This window comes from Rattus norvegicus, chromosome 11 (genome assembly GCF_021556685.1).
Source record: "Rattus norvegicus strain SHRSP/BbbUtx chromosome 11, alternate assembly SHRSP_T2T, whole genome shotgun sequence".
In the NCBI taxonomy this organism is placed as follows: Eukaryota; Metazoa; Chordata; class Mammalia; order Rodentia; family Muridae; genus Rattus; species Rattus norvegicus.
This window is the reverse complement of record NC_141544.1, coordinates 40,524,591-40,534,356: the sequence shown is the minus strand read 5'-3', so window position 1 is coordinate 40,534,356 and position 9,766 is coordinate 40,524,591. Positions and strand designations below refer to the sequence as shown.

At 42.0% G+C, this 9,766-nt stretch overlaps 1 pseudogene; it reads left to right on the top strand.

Moving 5' to 3' along the window:
• The first annotated feature begins 406 nt into the window (after positions 1-406).
• Positions 407-1,052, top strand: Pbdc1-ps3 (polysaccharide biosynthesis domain containing 1, pseudogene 3; annotated as a pseudogene).
• The last annotated feature ends 8,714 nt before the right edge of the window (positions 1,053-9,766 follow it).

Sequence of the window (9,766 nt, the reverse complement as noted above, 5' to 3'; positions counted from 1 at the left end):
ATCCTCCCAACCCAAAAAAAGTTCAGGGCCAACTGATTTTAGTGCAGAATTCTACCAGACCTTCAAAGAACAGCTAATACCAATACTCCTCATTCTATAAAATAGAAACAGAAGGAACACTACCTAATTCATTCTATGAAGCCACAGTTACTTTGATACCCAAACCACACAAAGATCCAACAAAGAAAAAAAAATCTTGAAACCAATTTCACTTATGAATATCGATGTAAAAATACTCAATAAAATTCTCAAAAACTGAATCCAAGAATACATCAAAAAGGTCATTCCCCATGATCAAGTAGGCTTCATCACAGCAATTCAGGGATGGTTCAATACCTGAAAACCTATTAACATAATCCACTATGTAAACAAACTCAAAGAAAAACTCACTTGATCATCTCATTGGATGCTGGAAAATTCAACACCCCTTCATGTTAAAAGTATTAGAGAGAGCGGCAACGTGGATGCTGCCAGTGAAAGCGAAGAGCCAGTTTCTGGGGAAGCGTTGTCCATCGCCCATGCTCTTTCTTACCCTCCCAAGTCATATGGCAATGACCCTGATACTGAAATGGCTTAGGCCATTCGAGCAATGTAGCATGCTGAAGTCTATTATAAACTGACTTCATCAGTTGACTCACAGTTTCTGAAACTCACCAAAGTAGATGACCAAATCTACTCTGAGTTCCGTGAAATTTTTGAGACACTCAGGGTAGATGTATTGGACCTAGAAGAACTCAAATCTGAATCAGCTATAGAGAAGTGGAGGCCATTCTGCTTAAAATTTGAAAGGATCATAGATTACAACTATGGTACTTGGCTGTGACTGGATTGTTCTCAGGGCTACACTGAAGAGAACACTGTCTTTGCACCCAGGATTCAATTTTTTGCCATTGAAATTGCTCAGAACCGGGAAGGCTATAACAAAGCAGTTTTCATCAGTGTTCAGAACAAAGAAGAAAAGGAAGGAGCTGAGAGAAGAAGAAGAGGAAGCTGAGAAAGGAGCTGATAGTGGAGGAGAAAAAGAGGAAGAAGTCAACAGAGGAGAAAAGTAGAAAACTAAACAAGGGAGGAGAAAAAGCCAAGAAGCCTGTGACTCAGCTGAACCCACACATGTCTATGCTGCTCACACAGCCTCCATTGGTGAAATGATGCCCTTGTGCAAGTGGAGGACTCAGATGGACATCTTTCTAGCTGGCAAGAGAAGCTACTCTGGGCATAATAGCTTAAACATGATTAGTGGAGTCTCTTCGTTCATTATTGCTTGATACCTTGTTTCTTGGCTGTAACTGTTGTTGAAATAAGACATTTTGTAAATAAATTCCTTTTGGTTTATTTTAACAAAAAAATAGTATTAGAAAGATCAGAAATTCAATGCCCTTACCTAGACATAATAAAAGCAATATACGGCAACCAACAGCCAAATTGAATGGAGAGAAACTTGAAGCAATCCCACTAAAATCAGAAACAAGACAAGGCTACCCACCCTCTCCTTATCTATTCAATATAGTACTAGAAGTTCTAGCTAGTGCAAAAAGGCAACAAAAGGAGATCCAGGGGATGCAAATTGGAAAAGAAGAAGTCAGGAATATGTATCACAATATAGTATACATAAGTGACCCCAAAAATTCTACCAGAGAACTTCTACAGCTAATAAACAACGTCAGCAAAGTGGCAGGGTATAAAACTAACGCAAACAATTCAGTAACCGTCCTTTATACAATTGATAAACGGGCAGAGAAAGAAAATAGGGAAACAACACTCTTCACAATAGTGAAAATATATTATCACAAATAACGCAAAATATCTTGGTATAACTAACCAAACAAGTAAAAGATCTGTTTGGCAAGAACTTCAAGTCTCTGAAGAAAGAAATCGAAGAAGACCTCAGAAGATGGAAAGATCTCCCAGGCTACTGGATTAGCAGGATTAACATAGTGAAAATGGTCATTCTATCAAATGCAGTTTTCAGATTCAATGCAATCCCCATCAAAATTCCAACACAATTCTTCACAGACCTGGAAAGGGCAATTCTCAACTTTGTATGGAAAACCAAAAAATCCAGGATAGTTAAACAATTCTCAACAATAAAACAACTTCAGGGGGAATCACTATACCTGACCTCAAGCTGTATTACACAGAGCAATAGTGATTAAAAAACTGCATGGTATTGATACAGAGACAGACAGGTCCAGCAGTGGAGTAGAATTGAAGATCCAGAACTATAAACCCACACAACTATGGAAAATTGATCCTTGACAAAGAAGCCAAAAACATACAGAGGAGAAAAAGATCTTCAATAAATGGTGTTGGTCTGACTGGCAGTCTGTATGTAGAAAAATGAAAATAGATCTATATTTATCACCTTGCACAAAGCTCAAATCAAAGTGCATCAAGGACTTCAACATAAAACCAGATACACTGATTCAAATAGAAGAGAAAGTGGGAAAGAGCCTGGAACCCATTGGCCCAGGGAGAAATTTCCTGAACAGAAGAACTCCAATGACTCAGGCTCTAAGATCAACAACTGATAAACGGGACCTCATGAAACTGAAAAGCTTCTGTAAGGCAAAGGACACTATCAATAGGACAAAACAGCAACTAACAGACTGAGGAAAAAAAATCTTCACTAACCCCACATCTGATAGAGGGTTAACATCCAAAATACAGAAAGAACGCAAGAATTTAACCTCCAAAAAACCAAATATCTCAATTAAAAGTGGGGTACAGAGCTAAACAGAGAATTCACAACAGAAGAACCTTGAATGGCTAAGAAGATTTTAAAGAAATGTTCAAAGTCCTTAGTCATCTGGGAAATGCAAATCAAAAAAACCTTGAGATTTCATCTCAGACCAGTAAGAATGGCTAAGATCAAAAACTCGGGTGTCAGCACATGCTTCTAAGGATGTGGAGAAAGAAGAACACTCCTCCATTGTTGGTGGGATTGCAGACTGGTACAACCACTCTGGAAATCAATCTGATCATCCCTCAGATACTGGAAATATTTCTACCTGAAGACCCAACTATATGCTCTTGGGCATATACCCAAAAGATCCCCCACTATACCACAAGGACACATGCTCCACCAAGTTCATAGCAGAACCTGGAAACAACCCAGATGTCCCTCAACTGAAGAATGAATACAGAAAATGTGGTTCGTTTACACAATGGAATACTCTTCAGCTATTAAGAATGAAGACATCATGAGTTTCTCAGGCAAATAGATGGAGCTAGAAAATATCATCCAGAATGGGGTAACCCAGACCCAAAAAGACATTATGTGATATATACTTATAACTGGATAATGGGGTGACTTTAGCCAAAATGCCCAAAAATTGGAAGAGGGAACTTGACTCCACATCCAATAGGTAGACATGACCGCAAGTGGAGGGACAGGGTAATGAACTCACAGTCAAAATTTATGACCCAGAAGTGTTCCCGTCTAAAAGAACTACAAAGACAAAAATGGAGTCTGAAGGAAAGGCGGTCCAATGACTGGCCCAACTTGGGATTAATCTTATGGGGGTGCACCAAGGCCTGACACTTTTACTAACACTCTGATGTGCGTACAGACAGGAGCCTAGCATGGCTGTCCTGAGAGGCCCTTCTAGCAGCTGACTGAGATAAACATAGATATTTACACCCAACCATTGGACTGAAGTTGGACCCCTTGGTTGAACTAGGAGAAGGATTGAAGAAGCTGAAGGGGAGGGCTACCCCATAGGAAGACCAGCAGTCTCAACTACCCTGGACCTCTGGGAGCTCCTAGAGACTGAGCCACCAACCCAGCAGCATACACAGCTGCTCTGAGATCCCCTGCACATATATAGCAGAGGACTGCCTGGCCTGGCCTCAGTGGGAACCTAATTCTCAAGAGACGAGAGGCCCCAGGGAAGGGGGAGGTCTGATGGGGGAAAGCACTCTCTCAGAGGCAAGGTAGAGGGGGAATGGGATGAGAAATTGTGGGAGGGGGTTGGGGGGTAGTGCCTGGATAGTAAATGAATAAGATAATTTTTAAAAAAAGAGAAAACCGAAGCTCTTTACTGTAAGAAGTGCAGAAAGTAAGGACATTGTGAATTGCTGTTTCATAAACAGGGTACGCGGGTATAGGGAAAACTACACTTTTGTGTGAAACACCTACCTACTGCAGGGTGGGCACCTATGAAGGGACCCAAGAGACCGGGGGTTATTACTATTGTGCCTTTTATCATTGTTTATCATTGTAATTATGGAGGGTGTGTGTGTGTGTGTGCGTGCGTGCGTGCGTGTGTGTGTGTGTGTGTGTGTGTGTGAATTACAAAGACGTTTCAAGTAGTCATAAACCTCACCCACTCTGATGGCTTACAACTGACCTCCTGGCCCACAGACAAACAGTTCTTGAAGCAGCTCTGTCTGTATGAAGGATTCTGTAGGCTGCTGACCCTAACTGCACAGACTATTACGATGGTGGAGGGCTGACATTTGTAGACCAGGTTTTATCATCATCTTAGGTCACAGTGTCCCCTTCATTGGTCGGTCACCTTCGAATTTGTGTTTCACTGACACAGATAAGCGTCTCAGGCGGTCATCACAGAGCCTAGCAGCAGACGCCCCTCCTTTAGCCATCACAAAGCTAGGTGTTTTTGGACCTCTGACACCTGCAGAACAAACTTCCCCTCTTGGCTGGAACCCTCATGTCCCACCAGTGTCTTTGAGAAGCACACTGACTTGTTATTTGGTTTATTTTCCCTGTGATTTTGCAGGCCCATGTAACCTCTTCCACAGTGAAGTACGTCATTCAGGGCAATTTGGTCACTCTCAGTTGGTTTTTGAATAAATGACTCTTATTTCATTTAGTACTGTATTTTATATTGGTGCATTATGGAAAATGGAATATTCATGTTTCATATCAAATTATGGCTAATGCCATGCCCTCAAAGGAGTATTTATTATTATCTAAAATTAATTGGAACTTCACATTCCTGGATGTATTTTTTTTTTACTTTTATTGATTGTGAATTTCACACCATGCACCACAGTCCTACCCATCTCCCTGTCTCCTCACATCCACCCTCTGCCCTTACAAATTCTCTCAAAACAAAAATACAGATAAATATTAAAAAATAAACAACAAAAATCTCATTGTGGAAGCTGTGGTATGTTGCAGTGTGTCACACAGTATATACCCCTTTGCATAAGCAAATGTTCATTTACTTACAAATGTTCACTGCAATGAGTCACTGGTCTGGTTCAAGGCCTCTGGTTTCTGCTACAGTATCAATACTGAATCCTCACCAGGACTGGTCTTCGATATCCTGTTGCTGCCCTGTGTCATGGAGATCCTGCAGCTTTGGATCTGCAGGACCGGCCCCTTTGTGTGCTCCAGTAGATGGGGTAGATGTTGGAGTGGGCCAACCCAGGGTCTTGGATCTGAGCCCGAGTAGAAGGTGAGTTAGTCAGCCTGCCAGCTCTCCTGTGCCTGCACCGATCGGGCCAGCCCGCCCACCTTGCCCAGACAAAGGGCGGGCCAGATCTCCTGCTCTCATGCCCTCTCCCTCTGGGTTGGCGCTTCCATGCCCCCATCACCAGAGTCAGCTTTACTGTGCTGCCCAGGTGAGGCACGAGCAGCTCTCCTGAGTGCTGTAACCAGTGAAGAGTGGGGCCAACTATCCCAATCCAGCAGGCAGTAAGGAGCAGGAGAGAAGTTGAGGGGGACACCTATCCTGTGGCTATGCCACCTCACGGCAGGAGGTGTGGGGCCAGCTTTCCCATACTCATGCCTCTGGGCCAGTTCATCCTACCACAGGTGGGACAGCAAAGGGAATGTCTCCCACACCCACACCACAACATGGCAGATGAGGGATAGGGTCCGCTCAGTACAGACCTGGCTCAGGACAGGCTTCAGGCAGCAGACCAGACCAGAGACATCTATATGGCCTTCCGTGGTAGCACAGGTCTCAAACATTAACACAGACCCTGGCTGTGATAGGACCACAGATGCAGACTTGAGCTCCAGGGACTCTATGCGTCCGGATGTGGCTGAGGCTTCCGGCAGCAGCATAGGCTGTTCAGATCAGTTTGGACTCCAGCAGCCTCACCATCCCCGGACATCCACATGGTCTCAGGTGGCATCCTAGACCACTGACATCTAGATGACCTTTGGTGGCAGCACATTAATACAGACCCCCACTGTGGTGGGGCGACAGACCCAGATGTGGCCCTTGGAAGCAGCTTAGACCTGGTATCACCATGGCCTTGGGAGATTGCCTCTCGGGTTCCATTTCTCTTCCTGGTGCAGGAACTGCTTGGTTTCGCCTTCTCTCCCGCCTCTCCACTGTACTCTCTCTTTCCCCTCTCCTAGTGGTGCCCACAGCGGGCTGGGGCCAGGGCCAGTGCTTGGGTGTTTTTCTTCCAGCCACCTTAGGCCCCCAAATGTACTTTTTGATTGTAGAAATTTCTTGTTATGAGTGTCTCTGACCTAGAAGATACCAGAATATGGCCCCCACCCAATATATCTCTTTTTGTTGTTCACTTTTTAAAGACAGAAAGAAAGAAAGAGTGTACCATGCAGGTAAAGAGGTGGGGAGGATCTGGGAAGAGTTGAGGGGACAGAAAAAGGTGCGATCAGAATATATTGTTTGAATTTTTTCAGTTAAAAATCATCATCGTCATCATCATCATCATCACCACCACCATCATCACCGTTGCAGATTTAGTGCCAGTGAGAAAACCTTCATTTTTGCACCAGAAAAGAATAGCTAAACCTACAGAACTTTTTTTCTTTCTTTCTTTTCCTTTCACACAATATTCCTGACCACAGCCTGCTCCTCCCCATACCCCACACCTCCCCTCTGCCCCAGATCCACTGCCCTTCCATTTTCTTTCAGAAAAGAGCAGACCTCCGGGAGGGATCAACCAAACACGTGCAAGAAGACACAGTAACTTCTTGTAAGTTTAAGAGGCACCAGTTTCACCTTTAACTCTGTTTCTGTGCAGGATTACAGCTAAACATGAGTTCAAAGCCACATCTTTGAATTTCTGCGAGTATTCCCCATGCATGCATAAGGTATTTTTTTATTATTATACTAATATGCTGGTAGATTCACCTTATATTAAAGGTATACCCATATGCTATTAAATTTCCATTGTTTTCCTGTTGGTGTGTCTTTTGCTTTAGGGATCTGACCAAGTCAAATATTCTGAAGCATAAAGAGGAACTTGAATTTTTCATCTACATATTCCAACAACATGATTTACCTGTTGAATAATTTCTGTCATATTTACCATTGCATGAATATTAGGTACACCAAGACTATCCTGTGAAGAGAAGTACACTAAAATGTGAAGGAGGAGGAGCTGGCTCATCAGGCAAAGTGTTTGCTGCACAAGCATGAGGATTTGCCTGAGTTTAGATCCCAGCACCCACATAAAACCCTGGGTCTGGCCACGCGCCGACGTGTAACCCCAGTGCAGTGTTGAGGGTCTCGGATGTTACCTACCATCCTCCTAGCTTCAGTAAGAGACGCTGTTCAGGAAACTATGCAGAGAGTGACGGTGCAGAACAACTGATACCACAAGCACACTTGTTCACATGCACACTTACATGTGTGCGTACACACACACACACACACACACACACACGCATGCACGCGCAAAAGAAAATAATTCTGGTTCGGTACCAGCTTGGTTTACTCAATAAGATTCTATCTCAAAAAAAGAAAAGTAAAAGGTTTTCATATTTACCAAATAATCTGAACAGGCTATCTAGAATTATTTACTCCTCCTAGGGTATTTGCAACCCTTTAAATACACACATCAGGGATGGAGAGATAGCTCAGTAGTTGGGACCATGGTTTCTCTGAAAAAGAACATGGATTCAATTCCTATCGTCCACTTGGTGGCTCACAACTGACTGCAACTTAGGTACGGGGGAGCCAGTGCCCTCTTTTGGCCTCTGCCACTAGCAGGCACACAAGTGGGGTATGGATACCTGTGTAGACGACGCAGTCATTAACAACAAATAAATAGCAATTAAAAAAAAAACTAAAGATAAACATATAAACAGATCAGGAAATTTGATTATAATAAAAACAATTTCAGTGTATAAATAAATATTGGCTTTTCCTTCCAGGAATACCGAGCCTGTGGCCTGCAGACCACGTGTGTCCCAGGGTAAGTATGTATGTGGCCCAACAATTAGATGACAACATTATGTCACAATGTCAAAAGTGTGGACACCCTTGATCTAAATAACCGTCAGACTTACAAGGTTCACTGAGAAACATATTCCCTTTCTCTCTGAGGCTCAGGCATCCTCCTCTTTCTGAAGCTTCTGTGAAGTCCTTATCAGAGAATCTGTCAGTTGAAGATGAGTGACTAAGGCTATGGGGTAAAGAGCTACCCTTTGCCATTGCTTACAGCATCTTCCTACACAAGGAAAATACTAGCAACACTTCTCAGTGTCTGGGGGAAATAGGTAAACTATGAGGTCACCTTGGAAAGGGGATTCAGAGGCCAAACTTTGTCTAAAGGAAGCCAGTAACATCAGCTCATCAAAACAAAGACTTTGGTCTATATCAAGAAAGTAAAAATATAAAAAGTCTGTTTTGTTTCAATGTTACCATTACAGCTGCATTTGTTTAAAAGGACAGGAGCAGAATGATCCAGCAACTTTTCCCTAGAGAACAAGTTGCTAAAATGTTAAGCCTTTGTTTTTAATTTTAAATTTTATGTAGTTATATAACCTAACATTTTATAGCTATAATGTCATTCTAGTTATGGACTATTTTATGCAGCTGAAATAATTATACAGGAAGAATTTAATTAGCCTATCCACAGAACCATTGATGTCAGTTAAAACGAGAATTAAAACACATGTCTTTGAGTGTGTGATATTTCCGACAAGAAAGACACAAAGTTATAATTTTATGAATAGCTGGTGATTTTAAATGATCATTATTTAGTGGCATAACTAGCAATTCTGGGGAATGTTAAATAGGAAGAAAACAAAATTCTACCTGCACATTCAGTGTGGAACACTTGATCAAAGATAGTAGAAACCTTTTGATAGTTAATTAGGATATAATATCATGTCTAATTTAATTTTGATTAATGATAAAATTATTAATAATTTATTTGATTGTTAATGTTAATATTTCCTTTAAAATACTTTTAAAAATTGTGTGTGTCTGTCTGTGTGTGTGACTTGTGTGCATGGGTGCCCTCAGAGCTGGAGTTACACAAGTCCACGAGGCATCTGATGTGGTCGCTGGGAACCGAGCTTGGATCATCTTGAAGAGCAGGAAGAGTTCTTCAACGTTAAGCCATCTCTCCTATCTGATATTTACTTACAAGTATCTTTCACACAGTGCCTGTTTCTAAGGTGATCAGGCAATGAGATAATCCAGTCAACACTCCTCAGACGTCTCCTCCCTACAAAGCATCCAAGACAGATGCCTACACGTCCTTCTTTCTGCTCCCAGTACATCTGCCACAGTACTCAATAAATGACATAATCTGAGACCGCAAAGAAAAAAAAAATGTGGCATTTGGGGAGCCATGTAGATGTGGAGTCAGGCCATATTTGGATTCCAAAATAGCTAATTGCAGTATTATAAATGATTATTTTGAGGTATTAAAAATAATTAACTCAAGACCATGAGTCTCAACAGGAAGCATATTAAAAAGGTTATAGCGTTATCATATAATGTACATACGATGGCATTATAATATTGTGGCAATATAACATTCCACGCTGACATCTGGAATATGATGAGTGATCAGAGCAGGT